The following is a 20,977-nucleotide window of genomic DNA, read 5'->3' on the forward strand; positions in this document are numbered from 1 at the left end:
GGCCTGTTTTCCTCAGGGCCAAGAGGACAGAGCTCCTGTGCCCTGGCCTGGCATACAACAGTGCTCAGGATTAGGGCCTGGGGGAGAGGACAAGCACTCTTCAGGAAGAATTCTCCACAATCAGGACAGGCTGAACGGTCTTAGAAACCTGGATTTTACAGATGGGGAAACTGAGGCTCAGAGAACGTAAGGGCTTGTCCAGGGTCACAGAGTATGTTGGGGCAGAGTCACAACTAGAATCCACTCCTATGGGCTCTGATTCTTCAGGCTTCTTCTTAAATTCCCAACATCCCTAGGTCTAGACTATCTGAAGGCATGAAATAGCGTGCACTTCCATAAGGGTGCGGGCCCAAGGCCAGTGCCGGCTGGAACTCAGGTGTCGGGCCAGTTAGGTGAAGAAAGTTCATCAGCCATGGGCTTTGTGCTATCAGAGCAGATATCCTGGGAAGGATTACACAAAGAAGGGGTGCTTCAGGCCACAGTGACCTCTGTGAGCCAGTGTCAGTGACCTGCCTGTGGTGGAGGCAGTGACCTCCCTCTCACCCCAGCCAGCTCCGAGCCCTACTATTTAGAGCTGCAGGGCAGGCCCCATGCCACAGAGGAAAAAAGGATACTTGTCTGTGAGCGTGCTTTCATTTTAATTTTCTGGTGGCAGTCATAGGAATTAAACACGTGTAGAGTATTTCTCAGGGTTCATGCTGTGGCCACCTGGATCTCACAACACAATGACCCTGGGAGGGGGGCTCGTGCCCTCATGTTACAGACGGAGGCTCAGAGACAGGAAGCAGTTGTCCAAGGTCACACAGTGAAGAAGAGGCAGCACTGGGACTTGAGGTTAGTTTTTGTGCTCCTGGCACCTGCGGGAGTGGCTCCAGTAAATAAGAAAAGTTAATGACTTAGCTGAAGCTTATAATGGGCTTGGTTATGGCAGCCCTTAGTAAACTAATATTCGCCTTATGCATCATGGAGCCTAGCCCCTTAACCTTTCTGTGCTTCGAAGTAGATTAAATGAGGTAATGCCTGAGAAAGCACCAGCACATAGTAGGTCCTTAGCAAATGCCGGTGTTGCGCGCCCCCCTTAGCATGGGGACAGCAGCTGGCTCTCTCGGCGGGGCGGCGGGGGGTGGAATTGGGATGTTACTGAGTCATCATGCCTCAGCATGAACCTGCAGGACCCCTGACCCTTGACCTGGCACTCATCTTTCCCCAGATTGGCAGTCCTACTCTCAGCACCGCCCTTGGCTTTGACACTGGCTTTCTGTCTGACAGGCTGTGAGGTCATCAGGGTTCCCCGAGGCTTTTGCCTCTGCCTAAGCTCAGCAGCAAACCTGCTGTGAGTTGGTGGCTAGCTTGGCTTAGGCCCCAACACCAGGGCCGGGTTGGAAGGATAGGGAGGGTGGCTCAGGGGGCCCTCGGGGAGGAGGGGTTGACTGTTGCGTTGTGGTGGTATTTCCTAAAATACTGGCACAATGAAGCTCATCTGATACTCATAGCAAGACTCTCAGGTGAGCTGGGCTAATGGGCTCCTGTTGACATGAAGAGAAACTGAGGCCCAAAGGAGTTAAGAGGCTCCTCCTAACTCAGCAACCCCATGCTGAGACTAGGACCTTGGAATCCAGACTCAGGCCCTGGCTCTTTCCATCAGGGGGACCCCTTGCTTGGGGGGCTGTGGGCTGTGGTGGGAAGTACATGGAGCCTGGTGTCACCAGATCGAAGCCCAAATCCCAGCCGGGTCAGGGACTAGCTGTGTGACCCTGGACAAATCAGCTGTGTGACCCTGGACAAGTCAGGGACTAGCTGTTGAGGGGCTCCAGGAGAGAGGGAGGCCATCTCTGCCCCTGGAACTCTCCAGGCCCGCAATAAATGGCAGCCATTGTGACTGTTTCATAACTAACTGCTCAGTAACTGTTGCTGAATCAAATTCCTGGAGAGCCAGGAAGTGTGTCTGTGGGTGGGAGAGACGTCTGGCACTTCCAAGGGGCCCCCAAGCCTTCCTTCCTACATGCCTGCTTCCCCCAGCGCCTGGCAGCCCGTGAGAGAAAATGCAACAGACGGACCTACAGGTGAGCGGGTCTGGAATTTACCTCCCTCCGGCCACTGTGCTGGTACCCACCGTCCTCTCTGCAGTTCCTGGTTCGAGAAGCACGGTGTTACCTTCTTCACAGAGCCTGTCACCATCCAAACTTGCTTGGACTATTACATTTTCACTACTGTTTACCTCCTACCACCACTCTCCCCTACAGTGATGATCCTGCAGCAGGAATTTTGTCTGTTTTGTTCCTGTTCTGTCTTCGGCACATGGAACCGTTCCTGGCACATGGCCAGAGTTTGGTCATTATTTGTGGAATGAATGAATGAGTTGATCCTTTGTGGTCAGCTCTTTGCTGCATCTGACGATGTTGCCTAAATCAGAGCCCAACCCTGTTTTCTAGAGGCTTCTGTTCCAGTCTTTTGGGGGTGGCAGACACAAACAGTGACCATGGTGTGACCTGTGCTGTGACAGAGGGAAGGAGCCACGTGGGCTGGGGGAAGCTAGAGCAGGTGGCATCTGATCCACGTCAGGAGGGGCCGGGTTGGAGGGCCAGGGAAGCCTCTCAGGGAAGCCTCAGCTGAAGGAGTAAAAGATGAGTGAGACTTAGAGGGACAAGGGAGGGAACAGTTTTCCAGGCGGGGAACAGCATGTGGAAAGCACGGAGTCATGAGAGACCATGTCGAGTTAGGGTTGTTTGATGCTGTAGAGACAGGATAGGGCCAATGAATGCCACAACTGGGAGGATGGGTGCTGGCGGGGGCAGGGGGTTCCTGAGGGGACAGCAGGGGGTCTAATGGGAGCCCAGCTGAGGGATGTGCACATCTGAGCTGTTTCCTCTCCCAGCTCTCAAAGGCCTCCCACCTGTTGAGAGGCAGGCCTGCCCCCCTCCTGTCTGACTTTCCCAGGTCAGCATAATCTCCCCTCTGTAATGGTGTCTGTCTCTGTCTCTCTCCTGAGAGAGACCGGGCTTGGGGTCAAGGCCCATCTGGCCAGGCTCCTGTTGTGGTGAGCTCCCAGAACAGCCACTCTCCATTCTGAGCCCGTTTCCTCCTCAGACTCTCTGTGGACAGGTAATGAGTGCCTTGCAGGTCTCCCCTCCTGGAGTTTTGGTGTTTGAACCAATGGAGCTGGACCGGGAGTATGTGGTAGCTTTTCTAGCCAGAAGACATTGCCCCATGGCCCAGGAAATATGACTTATTCCAGCCTTGCTAAGGGTGGGGATCAGCCTTCTGGCTCCTTCTCCTCTGGCCAAAAACCTTTCAGCCCAGACAGCCATGGCAGAGCCCTGAAGCCAGAGAGATGGATGCAGTCTATCACACACTCTCTTGGTGACTTCCGCAAATTTCTGCCCCCTTCTGGGCCTCACTCTCCTCTTTTGTAAAATGGGTGTAACCGTACCCACCCTCTCTCTGCAGAGCCAGGAGACCTGCTCCTCTGCCTGGATGTAGCATTGGCTCACCTTGGGTATCTAGGGGCCTCAGTCTCCCCATCTGTCTTTTGAGGAGTTTGGGCTTGAGGGCCTCTGACTGGCTTTCCAACTCAGACCTTCTCCCCAGGCTCAGAGATTCTATGGATCCAGTTGGTCCTTGGTGATCACACCACTGCCAAATATCCACCCAGGTTCTGCTTGAATGCTCCCAGGAAACTCACCACATCTGCAACTCCCTTCTGCCTTTGGAGAGTTCTAGCAGAAAGGCCATCCTCACATGGTATCTGCCTTCCTCCATCCCCCAACCACTGGGGTCAGTCTGTCTTCTGAGGCTACAAAACTCCACTTCAATGGACCCCGGGCATTGGGCACCCTGGCAAGCTCTTGTGCTGGCTTCCAGGGACACAGAAGAGCCAGAAACAGTCTTGGTCCTCTAGGGGATCATTGCCAAGTTGGGGAGACAGACCAGAAAGCAAACATGTACTTTCAGTAAAATCTAATGATATGACAGAGAATTCTGGAACTGCTGGAGCAAGGCATGAGGGAGCAGAAGTGAAGAGGCAGGGTAGGAGTCCTAGGTGTCAGGCCAAGAAGTTTCCGTGTTGTCTGTGTTGTCCAGCCAGGACTGGAGAAATGTGGACAAATCTACTGGCTCTGGCTGACCCCAGATTCAGTTATAATCCAACTGCCACCTACCTACATCTCCTTCTGGGCACCAGGCCTGTTGCCTCATCAAATGTTTTCAATATCTGTCTTGTCGAATCCCCATAACAACCTTGCCGAAAGGAAGTCTCATTCCCATTTTGTAGATGAGAAAACTGAGGTCCACAGCAATCAGATATCCTCCCAGAGTTCACATGATCAGTCACACTTGGAGCCTGATTAAAACCAGTTTGGTTAAATCCTCTCACTAGGTTGTGTTGCCTCTTATTTGTCCATCTGTCCCTGTCACGACCACATTTGGGGTTTCCTCACCCCCAAAGTCTGGCTGCTTGTGTATACCCGGAGTCGAGGGAGCTGGGCGGGTGGCTTCCAGCTGGGGTGGAGACTTTGGGCCTGAGTCAAGGGTCAGGAGGCTCATCACCCTAGAGGGATTCCAGGCATCTCTGCAGCCTGGGGAGGTGGGCCTTTGTGTGGGTGAGGAGGGGTTCTTCCCTGTACCCTCAAATTCTCCTCCCCCTGCCTTTGTAAAGATTTTATTTATTTATTTGACAGAGGAGAGCACAAGTAGACAGAGCTGCAAGCAGAGGGAGAGGGAGAAGCAGACTCCCCGCTGAGCAGGGAGCCCGATGCGGGCTCAATCCCAGGACCCCAGGATCATGACCTGAGCTGAAGGCAGATGCTTAACAACTGAGCCACCCAGGCGCCCCTCGTCAAATTCCCCCTTGAAGGTGGCCCGGTCTGCGAGCCCGGAGTCCAGGCTGTAAACTGGCTGGCCCCTGACACACAGTGTGACCCTCAATGGGGCTCTTTCCCTCAGGGCTTCAGATGCCGTTTTTTACAGACAAGAGGAGGGGACCGGGTCTCCAAGCAGCACTCACGGCCGGAGCTGAATCAAACCCCATCTTGGTCTGACCTAGAAGGGCAGATGTGATTCTGAGCGTGCTCCCCCACCGTCTCCCAAGACCCCTCCCCAGTCTCTTGGAGCTGCAGCTGGGCCCACCCTACATCTCAGCGGGCTGTCCTTTCATTTAGGAAAAAAGTTCCCGCAGACAGTGACGGGGACAGGGACGGGGATGGGGACGGGAGGGGCAGGAAGGGATGAGATCAGTGTGGCCAGCTGCCTGCTGGTGAGGTGAATAGTCCTTGGGCCAGACAGACCATTAACCAGCTGTTTGACCTTGGACAGAGCTGTTAACCTTCCTGAACTTAATAATAGTACCTACTGTTGGGGGTTATTAATAGTGAGTATAAACCCGGGTTAAAGCGAGTGTGCCTGCCAAAGCCTTGGCCTAGGGCCCGGGATGTAGTAAGCCCTCAACAGTGTGGTCTTGCCGACACCATGCTGATGGTGGTGATGGCGGTGGGGGGAGAAGGATGACAAGGACAGTCATGTTGGACAGTATGAGACACCGTGAAGCCCTACCCCACTCACGCCCCTGGGCTCTTCACTTTCTGTTTCTTCTCTCTGCCTGCCCTTCCTAAGACTCTCCTACTCCGGCTCCACAGCGCGTCTTGGGCTGCCGAGGGCCCTGGATCTGGGCCTGGATGAGGATCTCAGCGCCCTTGGACATGGTGGGAGCAGCATGTGCGGAGGAATGAGTAGAAGTTTTCCCGGGGGGGAGGTAGAGCTTGGCTAGAGTCTCACTAGAGGAGCAGGGAGGGGCTGGAAGAGGAGAGGAGGATTTCTTCTTCCATTTAAAGGCATTGCAGGCAGATGAAGTAACGTGTGTGAAAGCAGAGGTGTGAAATGGCATGTGGGGCTTGGGAAACTGCGAGAAGCACAATATGGGAAGAGAGTGGAGAGTGAGCGGGGAGGGGGGAGATGAGAGCCCAGTGGAGGGGTTGTCTGGGGCAGATCAGGAGGGGCCTTGTGTGCCGATTAAGACATTCAAAATTCATCTTGAAGGCAATGGAGGGTTATTCTTTTCATCATGCAACAAGCATTCCTGAAGATCTACTCTACCCAGAGCACCTTCAGTGGGCACCGAGTACACTGCTCAGATGCCCACGCCTCCCCCCTCAGACTGGAGCCACCATCCCACTGATGGCTGACAGCTTGCGGGCTGAGACTCTCCTCCCTGCCATTGCCTTAGGCAGAAGGGACCCTCCTCATCTAATGGCACTCCCCTTCCTGCGACCGGCCCGTATCTACTGACTGGTCCATAGGGGGGTCTACTGCTCAGAGCCCATGCCTCAATTTGGCCCAACTGTGAAAATTCATTCCAACTGCAGAGCTCCCTGAGAGGGTGGCTGAGGCCTAGGTGGGGTCTGCCTCACAGCCCAACTTGTCCCTCTGCCCAGTCCTGCTTAGGTCATTCCCCCACAGTGTTGGATCTTGAGCTCAATCCCCAATAAGCCTCCTGTCAGCCCATATTCATGCCAGAATCTCCTTCCCCAGGAACCCGACCTGTGACAGCCATCACTGAGGGATGTCAATGCGTGAGAATGAAATGTCGGGGGAGGGGTGCGGTCCACTTGCAGAGGCCAGTGAGGAGGCTGTTCTGATTCAGCAGAGGACTGAGGAGGGCAGGAGGTGGGTGGGGCAGGAAGGAGGGATGGATCTGGGAGACTTAGGGAATACAGAATCATCAGACAGGGACAGACTGGGTACGGAAGCGATGCAGAGCAGCTGGGCAGAGGTGAGGCCAATCTCTGCACTGGGTTTAACGGGACCCAGTTTAGTCTGGGAGTGGAGAGCATGCCATGCCCACGGGCCATCCAGATGGGGGTCCAGGAGGCAGGGCGGACTATCCACGATCAGGAGACGGATCTGGGAGGAAGGTGTGGATCTAGGGGATAGCCAGCACCCGGCAGTTTATAAAGCATTTTCTCATACCCCTTAGTTTAATATGGGCACCAACTGATCAGAAGGGTCACCGGAGATCCTCTATGGAGCTAGAAGTTAACCCTTCCATTGCTGAATCGTGCTGGGCGTGGTGATGTGTTGGATGGAAGGGGCACTCAGGGGGCTCTGAGCACCAGCGACTTACCAAGCAGTAAGTTAGAATCTTTGCATGCCAGCTGAATATCTGGTTCCTCACATGATCCTCAGAGGAATCTGCTGAGGCAGATACTATAATCCCTTCTTAAAAAGAGGAAACCAGGGCTCAGTGAGGGGAATGGCTTGCCAGGAATCGGACAGCTCCTAAGCGGGAGGGCTGGAGTTGAACCCAGGTCCATCGGATCCCGCATCCTACATCTGTAGTTGCTGGAGTGGGCATCAGAGCCTGAAGCTCTTGGCTCTGAGTCAGGGCTCTCTTCCCATTGTTCAGATGGCCACTTCCTGTAGTGAATTCCAGAACTTCTCATCATAAGCCAGTAGTTCCTTCCAAGAAATGGTGCTGAGAATGTCCAGGCCTGTGGGGGAGGTGGGGTGGGATGGGAAAATCTAGCACCAGGCACGGGGGATTTTCCAGACCTGGGGATCCCCCAGCTCCTGGTTTGAAGCCCAGGCATGTGTGGGAAGGTTTGTGGCCTCTCCAGTGGATAGCGCCTCCCCGGGGGCGGAAGGAGACCTGGGTGGCCGGCCATGCCTGCCTTGGCTCGGGCCTACCACTTCGAGCCTGTTTCCTTCAGGGAAATGGGCTACCTGGGAAGCAGTGAGCCTGGTTCCTGAAAATGCTTCTGTAGAGCCTGGCTGTTCACTCATTTGTTCATCCATTCATTTAACACTGAGCAACTGTTTAGGGAGTGCTTGCCACATGCTCCGTGTCACTTGGGTCCTGCCTCACCTGGGTCTAGCCTTAGCCTGTGTCCAGGCTGGTAGAGAAGTTGTGTGCTTGACCCAGTGACGCAGACTGGGGAGTGGACAGGGGAGGGATGCTCTGGTGGTCCCTGCGTCCCCTGGGCCAGCACATGGAGATGCGACCGAGGGCTATTGATTGATGGGTCAAGGGAGGAAGGGCTGAGGCTGGACAAAAGGGAGGCTTCCTGGCTGGCATGAGGGAAAGCCCTACAGGGGATGAGAGTTGGGGTGGCGTCTCTATCCTTGGGGGGCAGCCTCTGCCCTCAGGGTCTGACAGCCACCCATTTAGAGGCAGGAGGCTGAACTCAGAGACGAGGGGCCTTCCCAGATCTGGAATCTTCAGTTCTGCTATGGCTCCAGGTGGCCTCCAGCTGCCCAAAGGACATTCTGGCAATTTGCTCAGCTATGACCCAGAACACACTGAACTGTCTTGCTAAATCCTGCTCAGGGAGGAGGCGGGGAGTGGAGGAGGGAGTTTCTACCCGCAGTGCTCTGGTCTCCTGTTCCTGACGCCTGAAGTCCCAGGCACGGCTTCATAGGGTTGCACGGTGTCAGGTGTTTGAAAACATGACCTGGTAAGTTTTTCTTTTAACTTTTCCCATTTCCCCGTGAAAATGATTTTAGAAGCCAGCTCCTTACTCTTCCCCCCTCTCTCAGTCACGATCTCATCCTCATCCTCACGGGGCCGTGGTACTCAGCAGGGAGGATAGGTTCCCCTGTGACCTCCCACAGAGGACGTGACTGCATGAGGAGGGGAAGACGTCGAGGAGACCAAGCTCCAGGGAGCACCTACTATGTTCCAGGGCTTATGCAATGTGCTTTGCTTATCAGCTTCCTTTTTTTGGAGGAGGAGACCGAGAGAGAAAGGCATATGTGCAAGAGCACACAGTTGATAATAATTACACTAAGACCAATAAAAATGATAATTATGAGTGAAACCATCATTTGAAAATCTGACAGTTTCTTACATTCAACCTAACACATTTTATTCAGGCACAAAGCCGGAGATTCTCTCTATATATTCTTGCAGGAGGAAACTCTCTGATTTCAAAGCTGAGGAAATTGAGGCCAAGAGAGATCAGGTGACTTGCCAACATCTCCCAGCAAGCCAGCCGTGGGGCCAGGCTTTGAACTCAGGTCACTTTCCAAAGCCCCTCAATTCCCTGGCCCCAAGCCATGACCCACTTTGTCTCCTTTCCTGAAACTCTCGCTGACTCAGGCGATGGAAAGACACTGGCCTGGTAGTTGGAAAACTGGGTTGGAACAGGCTCTGCCCCAAAGTGGTAGGTGGCCTTGGGCAGGTCTCTCCCCTCTCTGGGACTCACGGTCCACATCTGAAAAATGTGGGTTTGAGTTCATCCATTTCCCACTGTGACCATCTCTGGATGTGTGTCATGCGTTTGGAAGGCTGGGACCTCGTCTGCCTCATTTGGACCCCCAGTGCCTGGGGTGGCCCTTTACTGAGGGGACCTCTGTGAACTTTCACTGACCGTGGGGGCCGGAGGGAGCGAGTGTGGCTGCGCTGGGGGTGGGCGGCTTGCAGGTACCACGGGAGGGGCAGGGAGTTCAGGGCTGCTCCTTGTGGAGTAGAAGGCTGCCCGCCTGGTGACAGGGCCATTCCTCCCTTCTTCTAAAGATTTTAGGCTTCTAAAGAGGGAGATTCTGGGGACTCCTCTCAGTCTTGCTGGGGGGCTCATAGCCTGAGATGCCCCTCACCACAAAGGCTTGTGGCTCTTGAACTTTACTGGGCCTCCTGAAAGGTAGGGGGTGGGAAGCTTGCTAAGGGGCTGCTGTGTCTAGAGCTGAACTGCTACAGTCATTGAGGTCACCCAGTAGTCAGCCATGCCCCCCACTCCCACGCCAGAGAAAGCGGAGCAAGACCATGGGAACGCCGAGCAGGAGACAGACAGAGCTGTCTGTCTGCCCACCTCAAATAACCACCCACCCAGCTCTGGGAGAAGAGCGAGAACAACACCAGTGCTTTCCACAGCCAGGCTTGGGGGAGGGAGGGAAGTCTTTCCCCCCCAACCCCAGGAAAGAACTCACAGATGTTTTGCACCACCTGTGTTGACCTCATTCATGAACTTCACGTGGGTCAAGTTGAGGGAGGCAGTGTGGGCCTTCATCTTACCATCTGACTGGCCAACCAGAGCAGCAGTGGTGACCATTTACTGGGCACTTACGGTGTGCCAAGCAAGATGCTTAATTCTTTGCATTTATTATCACATTTGATCCTCATGGCAGTTCTGTAAGTCACTATTTTTATTCCCATATTACAGCTGAGAAAACAAAATCTTAGAGACATTATATAACTTGTTCAAGTTCACACATCTAGTAAGTAGTAAAGCTAGTATACAAATCCAGGCTATAAGACTTGGGCTCTTAACTACTCCATTATGCTAGTTTTATCCACCCATCTCTCCATCCACCCATCCATCCATCCATCCATCCATTCATCCATCCATCCATCCATCCATCCATCCAACCAGTTACCCATTTATCAGACAGAATCCCAGTAGAAAACAGATTTACACTTAAAGTAGAGAGTTCAAGTTGGGCTTAATAGGGGCGCCTGGGTGGCTCAGTCATTAATAGTCTGCCTTTGGCTCAGGTCATGGTCCCAGGGTCCTGAGATCAAGCCCCACGTCAGGCTCTCTGCTCAGCGGGAAGCCTGCTTCTCCCTCTCCCACTCCTCCTGCTTGTGTTCCCTCTCTCTCTGTCAAAATAAATAAATAAAATATTTTTTTTTTAAAAAGGTGGGCTTAATAAAGGGACTATTTATTAAGATGAGGAGGTATGGTTTGAAGGGAAACCACTCTAGTGTCCTAGAGTTAGGAAGAGCAAGGTTGATATTACCTAGAACCTGAAGGAATGAGGAGAGGGAGACATTGATGGAACCTGGGGAGAGAGGACCTGAGAGGAGCAGTTCCCTTTGTCAAGAGATATGTCAGTCTGAGCTTCTTCCCTTCTTCTCTCTTCCTTTCGATCTCCTGCCGGGCTTCCCTTCACTGACCCAACCAGAAACCAAAGGGCACTGCGGCCAGTTGATGCAGTCCCTTCAGGTCAGCCTCTGGGACACAGAGCAGATGTGGAAATGTGGTGAGCAGAGCTGGAGGGACAAACGGAAGACGCGCAGCACACCATCCATCCATCCACCCTCCACGTCTCTCCGGGCACTGTGCCATGTCCCTCTCCGGGGACATATTGGTATGGGGATATTATTCCAGGCAAAACAGACGTGGTTCATTCATTCATTCATTCATTCATTCATTCATTCATTCATCAGGTACCCTTGAGGCCTCTGTGAGAAGCTCTGTTCTGGGTGCTGTAGACCCATGGAGGGGTGGGGTCCAATCCTGCCCTTGAATTGCTCACAAACCACTGATAGGTCAACCTGAGATGAGCTCTGGGCTGCCAGCTTCCTGGCGTGGGTCTGGAGAGTTGGGGTGGGGACAGTCAGAGGATATGAAAGCAGTCCAACGTCAGAAAACCTATCTGCTGAATTTGACCAATTATTCTTAAGATTGTGTCTGTCTTTTGGGGATAGGAGCTGTCGTCAGGGGAGGAGAGCCCAGCCTAGGGACAAGGCTCAGTGCCTTGGTCTCATTAACAGCATTATGTTGTGACAAAGAAACAAAGCCCTGGCCACGTGGGAGCAAATGACGAGCCTGGAGCTTCCATGGCTCCTGCAGGGTGTGGGGAGGTAGGAAGCGTCCTCTTACCAAAAGACCTGGCTTCTACTCCAGCTTAGCTCTGTACCTTTGAAGTGATCCCTGCCTCCACCCTGGACCTGCCTCCTCAGCTGTCCTACAGTTCCCTGCCTCCTACAGGCTGCCAGGACCCACAGTGCTACAGTGTCCCAGCTGTGCTGTCCCCAGAGCTCTGACCAGGGAGGTCCCAGGTGAGTGCCTCTGGGCTTCTGTTTTCCTTCTGGACCTTGCAGTTACTGCTTTACTTCCTGCACTCAATTCCCCCCCTCCTCCTGGCCCTGATTTAATTACTGTGCCAAACCCCTTGGAGGGTGCTCAGACTCGCTGTGAGGCTAATGGTGCCAGCCATGTGGATCCAAGGTTGTCCGGGCAGGCTGGGGGCAGCTGAGAGCCCACCTGGATATGTGAGGGGTGAGGGCTCTGCCTCTCCAATGCACTCTTACCTCCTAACACTTCAGTGTGTCTGATGCAGGGAGGCATGATGCTCACAGAGTGATGTAACCTCAGCCCTGGGGCCTCTGGCCCAGCACAGATGGGGACAATTTGTCTCTGACTTCCATCTCTGGTCTTCTTGTTTGCTCAGTCAGTTAACGGGCTTCCAAAATAATTTCTTACTATCTGCATCTCTATACCTGTATTTCAGTCTTTGTGATGTGCATGAGCCTCTAGAGCAGAGGGCCCAGGCAGGGGCCCCTTTTGCCCAGATCTAAGATGGGTCTGATCAGATGGGAATGTGTGCCCTTCAACAGATGCCAGTGGGGATGGATGCTGGTGACCAGGGCCGCCAGCAGGAATGAGGGGACAGCAGGGGTGTTGCTATCACAGAATGTAGCGGACCAAGGATGGGTGGCTCCTTGCCATTGCCCTAGCACTATGCACCCTATCCACCTCCAGAACTCTGGCACCCCAGGGCCCTGAATCATCTGAGAGAACCTTCACCTGACCGGAGTTCTGTCCAGCAGCAGGAGAAGTGAAGCATGGAGGTCACACCCCTGCACCCAGGAGCATGGCTGAGGCAGCCATCCCTCTCTCCAACCTGAGCCTTGTGTCACAGCTCTCCAAGGTGAGTGCCTCCCACTTACTCTATTGTAAGGAGCATCAAAGCCCCTCCCACCTGAAAGCATCACTCCCTTTTTGGAGTGGGGGTGCTGACACAGAACCCCTTTGGGCAGGACCATGACATCTCCCTTGTCACAGAGTTCTGCATCCCACCTGCTGGCTGCCAACAGCACCCTCCCCTCAATTGGCAGTAGGTGACTCCTCGGAGTATATACTCTTGGCTATGAGTGTGTGTGTGACCGTGGGCTTGACTGTGACCATAGGTGTGAGTGGGGCTTGCATGTGAGAATATGTGTCCACAGGAGGAACCTCATTGAATTAAAAAGTCAGAGAATACTGGATGAAGACCCGTCAGGTGCTACTGGCCCATCAGCCTTTGAGTCAAGGTGTGCATTTCAAATGAGGACCCCAGCAGTTAACCTGCTCGGTAGGCTGGTCCAGTGGCTCTGAGCCAACACTCCAGCCCTATTTTTTTTTTTTTGTAAGGTCTGTCAGTGTCAGGCAAGGAACCCCTCAGGCTGAAAGGTTTTGGGGGATGTTAATGTCAGGGTCCAAGGCGATATTCTGGGTTACCCAAAGCAAACATGAGCCCTTGTTCAGATTACACAGCAAAGACCATCACTGGAGCTGTCCATGTAAACGACCAAGCCTCTGACAGGAAAGGGAAGAGGGAGGTCCAAACATGGAAACCAGAGGAAGGAGTGACCAGAACCCGATGGACTGTTGACTCTGAGACATCTGCACTTGGTCCTTCATGTACAACTCAAGTTTCTCTTCACCACCACCCTGGCAGGTTAGATTATTACCCCACTTTTTTATAAAGAAAAGAGGCCGAATGACTTGCCCAAGGTCATGCAGCCAGTAAAAAACTCCACCCTATCACAGTGGCCCTTTTGTTCCCGAATGCACAGCAGAACTCCTACTTCAGGAAGTGGAGAGGAAAGGGGTAGGTCTGGGCCTTCCCAGAGGATGGAGTGGGGGTCAACATGACTCCGAGATTCAAAGAGCCTGGGTGCAGAGATGGACTGGGTGGGGGTTAGAGCACGCAGAGGCTTTGGAGTCAGTGTCTGCAGCCTCCTGGCCGGTATTCTTGGGCAGGTGAATTTACTTCCCCTGGTCTCAGTTTTCTCGCCTGTAAAATGGGGGTAATGATACGCTCCACTCTCTTCAGCAGATCCCCTTGAAAGTTGAAAGAGAGGCTGTGAGGAAAGCACTTAGCACCGGGGCCCGGCTTGGTGCTCATCTGTGGCTGTCATCATTAGTGCTGGGAGGGAGGTCCCCCGGGGTTGGCATGAGTGCCGCACCTGGGGAAGGGAAAGGGCAGGGTGTCCCCAGGAAGGAGAGGACCTGGACAGGGACCCAGGCTGCTTTGCTTTGTTCTCATTCTCATCTCAAGAAGTGATTCCCATTTCTACCCCCTCTAGTAACCTTTAAGCTTCAGATAAACAACGGAGCTGTTGAGAGATTTGCCTGGCCCTTCAGGCTTAACCCCTTGGCACCATCACCTTCTCCTCCTCAGCCTGGGCCCTGAGGACAACTACTGAAGCTCGGGAGGGTGCTGGGAAGAGGGGAGACAAAGGGAGGAGCAGACCGCACCTGCCCCTTGCCGGAGGCGGCACCCAGCCTCCAGGGGGAATGAGTTCAGTAGGACGGATGTCAAGCTTCCAGATGCAGTGCTGAGCCCTTTAAGCCTGTTGCTTATTTCTCCTGCTTCATCGTGTGGCAGCCCAGTGTGCAGACTGGCGTGCACACCAGCACCACTGACCATGCCCTCTGCCAGGTCCCCCGCACGCTCTCATCAAATTCAGTGGACACCTCTCGTTCGGTCCTAATCAGCGGCCCTCTTGGTGTCTCCGGTGCTCTAGACCTGCCCTTCTTCCTCAGACCCTCCCCTTAGTGCCTATGATTTGTCCCCCTCCCCTGGCTGGCTCTTCCCTCTTTCCTAGGCTATGACTTCTCGGTAGCCTGCGAAGACTTCTCTGTCTCCACGGCTCCCTCACCATGGCTGTGTCCAGGGCCTGTCTCTGGTCCCAGTCCTTCTCCACAGCACACGTTCTCTGTCCTCCCTGCTCTGACCACTCCCTGATCTCCCTCTCCGGCCGAGATGGCAATCTGCCCAGCTCCATACCCACCAGCCACCAGCCTCAGGGCAGCTCCCCTGCGATGTCCCTGCGCCCCTCACACTCCGCCTTTTCCGAGACGCGTTGCCTCATCCTGCCTTTTCTTTGCTCAAAACTTTTCACCTACGAACACTCTGGAAAACTATCTGGCACCACATATTAAAGCTGAGCCAGATTCCACACTTTGAAATATTCCCCCAAATGTGTACATATGGGCTCTAAAAGACACGCGCAGGAAGGTCCGCAGCGCTATGCCAGAGCGCCCAGACCGAGACTGCGCACGCGCCCGGACCCGTGACCGCACGCGCCTGGACCCGAGTCTGCGCACGCGCCCGGACCCAAGACTGCGCACGCGCTTCGCTCAAGCTACCGCTATAGCAGCTGTTCCAATGACTCTCAGAGCCACCAGGGAGTTCATACTGTGCGATTCTACCTTCATCAAGTTCAAACCCGGTGAGATGAACCTATGGTGCTGGAAGACGGGACAAGTGGTTAACCTTGGTGGGGGCGGGGGGGAGTGCATAATGACCGGAAGGGGCCTGGGAGTACCTCTGGGTAGTGAAAATGTTCTGTATTTTGCTTGGGATGCCCGTTTACATGGGTGTACTTCCTGTAAAAATTCATCGACATGTACGCTTAAGATATGTGAATCTTTCTGTAAGTGTGTCAATAAAATATTCGAAAGAAAGAAATAAAATCCTCTGTGGGCTCTTGATGGCGATCAAGATAAAACCCACAAGCTCCTTTCTAGCCTGGTAAATGCCAGGCGCTTCGTGATCTGGCCCCTGTCTTGCTGCCTCCCTCCGCTCCTCCACGCACCCTGTCCTCTGGCCCTAACAGCACCAGGGGCTTTGCCGTTCCCCAGAAGCAAGATGCTGTCTCTGGCCTCCGGGCTTTTGCACAGCTGTTACATCTGTGTGAATGCCCTTGGCCCTCTATTCCATATGGCTACATCCGGAGGTCCTTCGGGACGTTCCCCTTTGCCTCAAGCAGTTAGTTACCCACCTCGCTGGCTCCAAAGTGCTGGGGTCAAACCTCTGTTCCAGCACTTATCTTCTGTAGGATACAGTTGTTGCCCACCTGTCCTCTCCTGTGGCCATGAGCCTCATCTTGAATCAGTGTCCAGCGTCTTTGTGCTTGTATCCCTAGCTCTAGCTCAGGGCCTGGGACAAGGTTGAGTGTGAATAACTTACAAAATTTAAACCATAGGTAGTCACACACGTAATAAATAATTTCATTGAAAAAATAGACTCACATAAAGGTAGTACAAATTTTGGTTACGCACATATCAATAAAATATTTTAATATTTAGAATCAGGATGTCCCTGGAAAATCTGGGCTGTCTGGTTGTCATAGTCTTTCTTGTCACAGGGGGACCCAATGATAATCTAATTCATACTGAAGCATAAAGAGTGGAATATGTTTGCATTTAAAGAAAGCTCCCCGAAAAGGCATTTTACACAAGGGAATGACATTGTGACATACATATGGTGACATTTCAGGCACAGCGGCTGATGGGTGCTACTCTGAATGTCTATATGTACCTTAGTGGTCACCCTAGAATTCAGATGGGCTATGGGCTCAGGAGGACTGTCCTGTAAGGAACGAAGTTATATTGTCTTTAATGAGAGAAGCTCTAGGCAGAAAATGACCTTGGAATTCACAAGTGCGGCCTTTTTTAGAATGTTGCTGCAGGGAAGGCCCCCAGATGTCCTACAAGAATGTGGGGTCCTCAGGGGGAAGGGACAGTGGATCAGCATTTTTGAGAAGGCAGACACTGGAAACAACCTGGATCCCTGGCTCTGCGGTTACCTGGGAATGAGAAGTGGGAAAGGGGACCTTGAAAAGCTGCACAGCATGGGCTCAGGCTGTCAGGTTGTGAGGGGCTGCAAGGGAGGGAGTGAGGCAAACGCCAGAGCATGCATCTTCTGCCCGGCTCTGGGAACTGCAGCCACCCCTGGATGGGGCCAACAGGGTGGTCAGGGATAGGGAGTGTGACTAGAGTGTAATTAGAGTGTTTTGTGGGCTGAAAAGGAAAAGCTGCCAGATCCCAGAGGAGAAAAAGGGACCAAAGTCATATCCACAGGAAGGTGGAGGCTGTACCCTGCCCCACCAGGACTGCCCATGGCCTTGGGCCAAGCAGGCAGACCTGCCAGGCAAGGAGCCCGGGCACCGTGCACCCTTATCTGAGCTTAAAGTGGAGATGGTGGGGTGGCCCCTTGGAGGAACATGGGGCCTGGCAGAGAGCCCTGCTTTGGCTGTTGGATCGGGAATGGGGGGCAGGTGATGCCGGGTGGCAGACAGGAGTGATGGTGGCAGTGGCTGCTTGGGCACAGGGCTCTCTCACTGGTGGGGAAAGTTGGATTAAATCCTTTGTGGGTCAGTCACTAAGTCCCTTGTGTGGGAGACCATTTGGGATACCTGAGCAACTTTATACTTTAACTTAGAAAAAACAAAATATAAAATAAAAGACGATAGCTCTAAAGGATAGGTTTGCTACATTTGACCGCCTCTCAGGAACTTTTTGTAAAAGGAGACAGCATAATGGCAAAACTCGAATGACAAATCAAGAGAAATATTTGCCACAGAGAAAGAGATCAATGTCTGGAAAATAGGACTTCTGTAAATCAACAAGAAACGATAGGCAACCTGATAAAAGACTGGGCAAAGTGTTGGAACAGGAAAGTCATAAGAGAAATAAAATGGATTTATGCCTGCAAAGATGCCTGCCTTGCAGCTCCTCAGAGAAATGGAAGTTAAAGGGGAATATTGCTTGGGCAATGCCAAATGAAATTCATTTGGCAAATAAGAAATTTTGGAAAAATTTCAAAAATTTGACAAATTTTGAAAAATATCAATGATATCCAATGTTGAGTGGCAATGTAAGTTGGTGTAGACTTTTTGGAGGCCAACTCACAGACTCAATTCAGAATTTAGAATACTCATACCTTGGTGTATTTGACCTGGTGACTCACCTCTCGGTATCTACCTCAGAGAAACATTTGCATATGTGCACAAAGAAAAAGGTTCAAAGACGTGTATTACAGGATTGTTCATAATAGTGAAAAATTGGAGGTAAATATACAAGAACAGGGGATGATGCATTCATTCTCTGCAATACCATGCAGGAACGGGGGCATGCAGCCTCACACTGTGGTCCAAGAGAGGGAGTCCTGAGCGCTTGTTTTCCTGGGCTGTCCTGCATTCCAAGTAACCTGGAGGCTGAACTGAGAACAAGTGAGCAAATAGTCCTGGGAGGGTAAAGGACCCGGGCAGCAGAGGTTTAGGGAAGACCACGGGGCAGGAGGTCAGATGGGGAACAAGCGAGAGACTGGTTTTGTAAGCACCACCAGCCAAGGTGCAGCCAGACCAGCCAGGGCCACCACTGGGCCTGGGCTGGAGACCTCCTGTGAGGACCCCATCATCACCCTGGAGAGGGAGATGGTATGGATTCCATCTGCCCTTCAGGGCAACCCAGCATCTGCCTGGTTGCTCACATTAGAGCCCCCTACACACATACACACACACACACACACACACACATTAGAGCCCCCTACACACACACACACCTGGGGAGGCAGGTGGAGGTAGTAGAGACCTGAAAGATGGAACATTTTTACACAAGACAGACTGAGCATTACCTGAAGAGATCATTTACAATGGATCAGACCCAGCTTTAAACCACATTAGATGACATTATGTCATATTTTCCTGCTAACCAAGGCAGGGTGTGGTTTGGGAGGAAAGTCAGATTAGTAACAAACAAAATAACTGAGCTTCCTGTGCATTGGGATGCACAGTGAGCTGAATTTTGTGACCTGGATGCAATGCACTTTGTTCATTCTGTTGCCTCTGCCGGGCATGTCTCCCCTCCCCTCAGCCCCCCCTCCCCACCTTCCTGGTTGGCTCCTACTCAACTTTTCAATTTAGCCCTATTATTCCTCTTTGGGGAACTACCCTTGAACTCCCAGACTGGCTCCACACCCTAGAGCTCCCCTTCATCACAGCATTTAGCACAATGTGTTGTCATGCTTGCCTCTCTCTGGGGAAGGAAGGCCATCTACTATTCATCAATGTCCCCTTAGTACCTAGCACAGTACTTAGCACATGGCAATTGCTCAGCCAATGCTTGTGGAATAATTCAGTGAATCACTGAATGAGTGACTGAGGGGCTGCTGTTCTAGAAAACCTGGAAACTGTGTGACCTTTGGCCAGACATTTTCCCTCCCTGGGTCTCTGTTTTCCATCTGCAAGGGAGTGGTGGTGAGGGAGCCAGGCTTCTCTCTCGGACAACCTTGCCCACCCAGTCCTTCTCCTACGCAGCCCAAGACTGCCTGGGGCTCTGTCCCTTCTGCCCACTGTGAAATATCAGACCAGAGAACCCAGTCTGCGTAACCGCCCTGCCCAGAGCCAGTTCAGGCCTTTGCAAAATCCTGCTGTTTTCTCTTTTCAGACGTGGCTCATGTCTGGCTTCCTCCCCACACCCTCCTCCTTGAGGGACGCTGACGGCTTCCAGAGGGGTGTGGTCCCTGCCTCTTTCCCAGAGTCCAGCAGGCTGTGGCCAAACCCCAGCTGAGGAGCTGCCTGAGGCCTCTCCCCGTCCTGGAGGTGGGGGGAGTCCCTCTTCCCTTCTCTCAGCCTCTTCCTCTCCTTTCTCTCTGTGTGTCTGTCTCTTGGCCTCTGTGCTCTTTGTCTTTTTTCTCTCTACGTGTTCTTTGCATCTGTGTTTTCTTCTCTGTCCCTCTCTCCTTGTCTTGGTTTTTCTATGTTCTTCTTTCCAGGCCCCTTTCCCACCCTAGTGGCCCCCTTAGTCTTCCCAGCCCAGTGGAGTGGTGGTTTAAGTTTCTCCCAAAGCTCCTTCCTGGCACCTGACTCAACCCAACCCCGGGCCTGGCAAGCTTGAATTCTCACCCCACCCCTCCACCAGGCAGGTGCTCCAGGATGGTGAAGGGCACCAGCACAGCCAGGGGGAGCCTGCTGGACCCATGACATCTTGGGGGAAGGAGGGAGTGGCTGTGACCCCTTGTCTGGGTTGACTTTTCAGGCCTGGAGATACCCCACCCCCACCCTGTGCAGAGTGGAGCAGCCTGGCCCCCTTCCTGCCCCTGACTGCTCCAGGGCCCTGGCCGGGGAGCAGTTCCCCAAACAACGGCTGCACTCATGGGCTCCCCAAGGGGGCTGCTTCCCTCTGCCACCTTCCTCCCACAGAGCCTGCTGGGAGCTGGGCTATTAGATACCAGGGCTGCTTCTGTTGAGAGGAATAAGAGCGTAGGACCCACCAGAGTGGCCCGAGGGAACGCAAGAGCAAATGTGAGACTGGAATATGAAACCTGAGGTGGAGATTGAGCACATGGGGTCTGTTGGGTCCTGGGCTCTGCCTCCTACCCATGGGGTAGTCTTAGGCCAACCGTTTTTTTCTGAGCCTGTAAAATGAGACAGCAGATTCCCTCCTGGTGTACATGTTGCAAGAATTAAGTGTTAAGATATGGATCAAACACCTGACACTGAAGGCTCCCAATAAATGTCACCTGAGATGGAATCTGCATTCAAATCCCACCTGTGCCCTCTCGGGCTGGCACGGGGGTGAGCAGAGGAGGAAGCTCAGAAAGCCTCCATGTATAAATAAAGGAAGGGAGGAAGGGATGAATGCCTGAATCTCAGTCACCGACCAGTGGTGGCCTTGCATAAACAGCAGGTCCTCAGTAAAATGGAGAGGTCATCTTTACTTTGCAAGGTTGTTATAAGGATGAAATTAGGGACACCTGCGTGGCTCAGTTGGTTAAGCATCTGCCTTCGGCTCGGGTCATGATCCCAGGGTCCTGGGTTTGAGCCCCTGTGTCTGTCTGGCTCCTTGCTCAGCACAGAGTCTGCTTCTCCCTCTCCCTGCACCCCCCAACTTGTGCTCTCTCTCACTCTTTCTCTCTCTCTCAAATAAATAAATAAAATCTTAAAAAAAGAGAAGGCAATTAAGTAGGGAATGTAAAAGTACATAGTCAGTGTTCAATAAATCTCAATCCTTATAAATTATGATAATCATGGCACAAGAATTACAAGGAAACATTCAGTATATAAGGATCAATCCTTATCCTTATATATGGGGCCAGTTGCCCCACTGAAACCAAACTGCTAAGGAGTGTGGGGAAGGGTCTGGCTTGCTTTTTAGTGTCCTTCAGGCTCACAGCAAACTGAGTGAAGGTGCCTGGGAGTTGTTTCTGTAGG

The 20,977-nt window shown here is 52.8% G+C and overlaps 1 long non-coding RNA gene across 5 annotated transcripts; it reads left to right on the plus strand.

Annotated features, from left to right (window-relative positions):
- The first annotated feature begins 6,730 nt into the window (after window positions 1-6,730).
- LOC123857538 (uncharacterized) lies at window positions 6,731-15,412 on the plus strand. 5 transcript variants are annotated; one of them, XR_006793879.3, is made up of 5 exons: window positions 6,731-8,951; window positions 10,891-11,076; window positions 11,616-11,770; window positions 12,474-12,642; window positions 13,239-15,412. It is a non-coding gene; the product is annotated as an uncharacterized LOC123857538 (long non-coding RNA). The 5 variants fall into 5 exon arrangements; XR_010406970.1 differs by having other exon boundaries at window positions 6,731-8,444; XR_010406972.1 differs by having other exon boundaries at window positions 6,731-7,120.
- The last annotated feature ends 5,565 nt before the right edge of the window (window positions 15,413-20,977 follow it).

This window comes from Mirounga angustirostris, unplaced genomic scaffold (genome assembly GCF_029215605.1).
Source record: "Mirounga angustirostris isolate CCGP_5_RB_7025 unplaced genomic scaffold, mMirAng1.0.hap1 SCAF_13, whole genome shotgun sequence".
Classification (NCBI taxonomy): Eukaryota; Metazoa; Chordata; class Mammalia; order Carnivora; family Phocidae; genus Mirounga; species Mirounga angustirostris.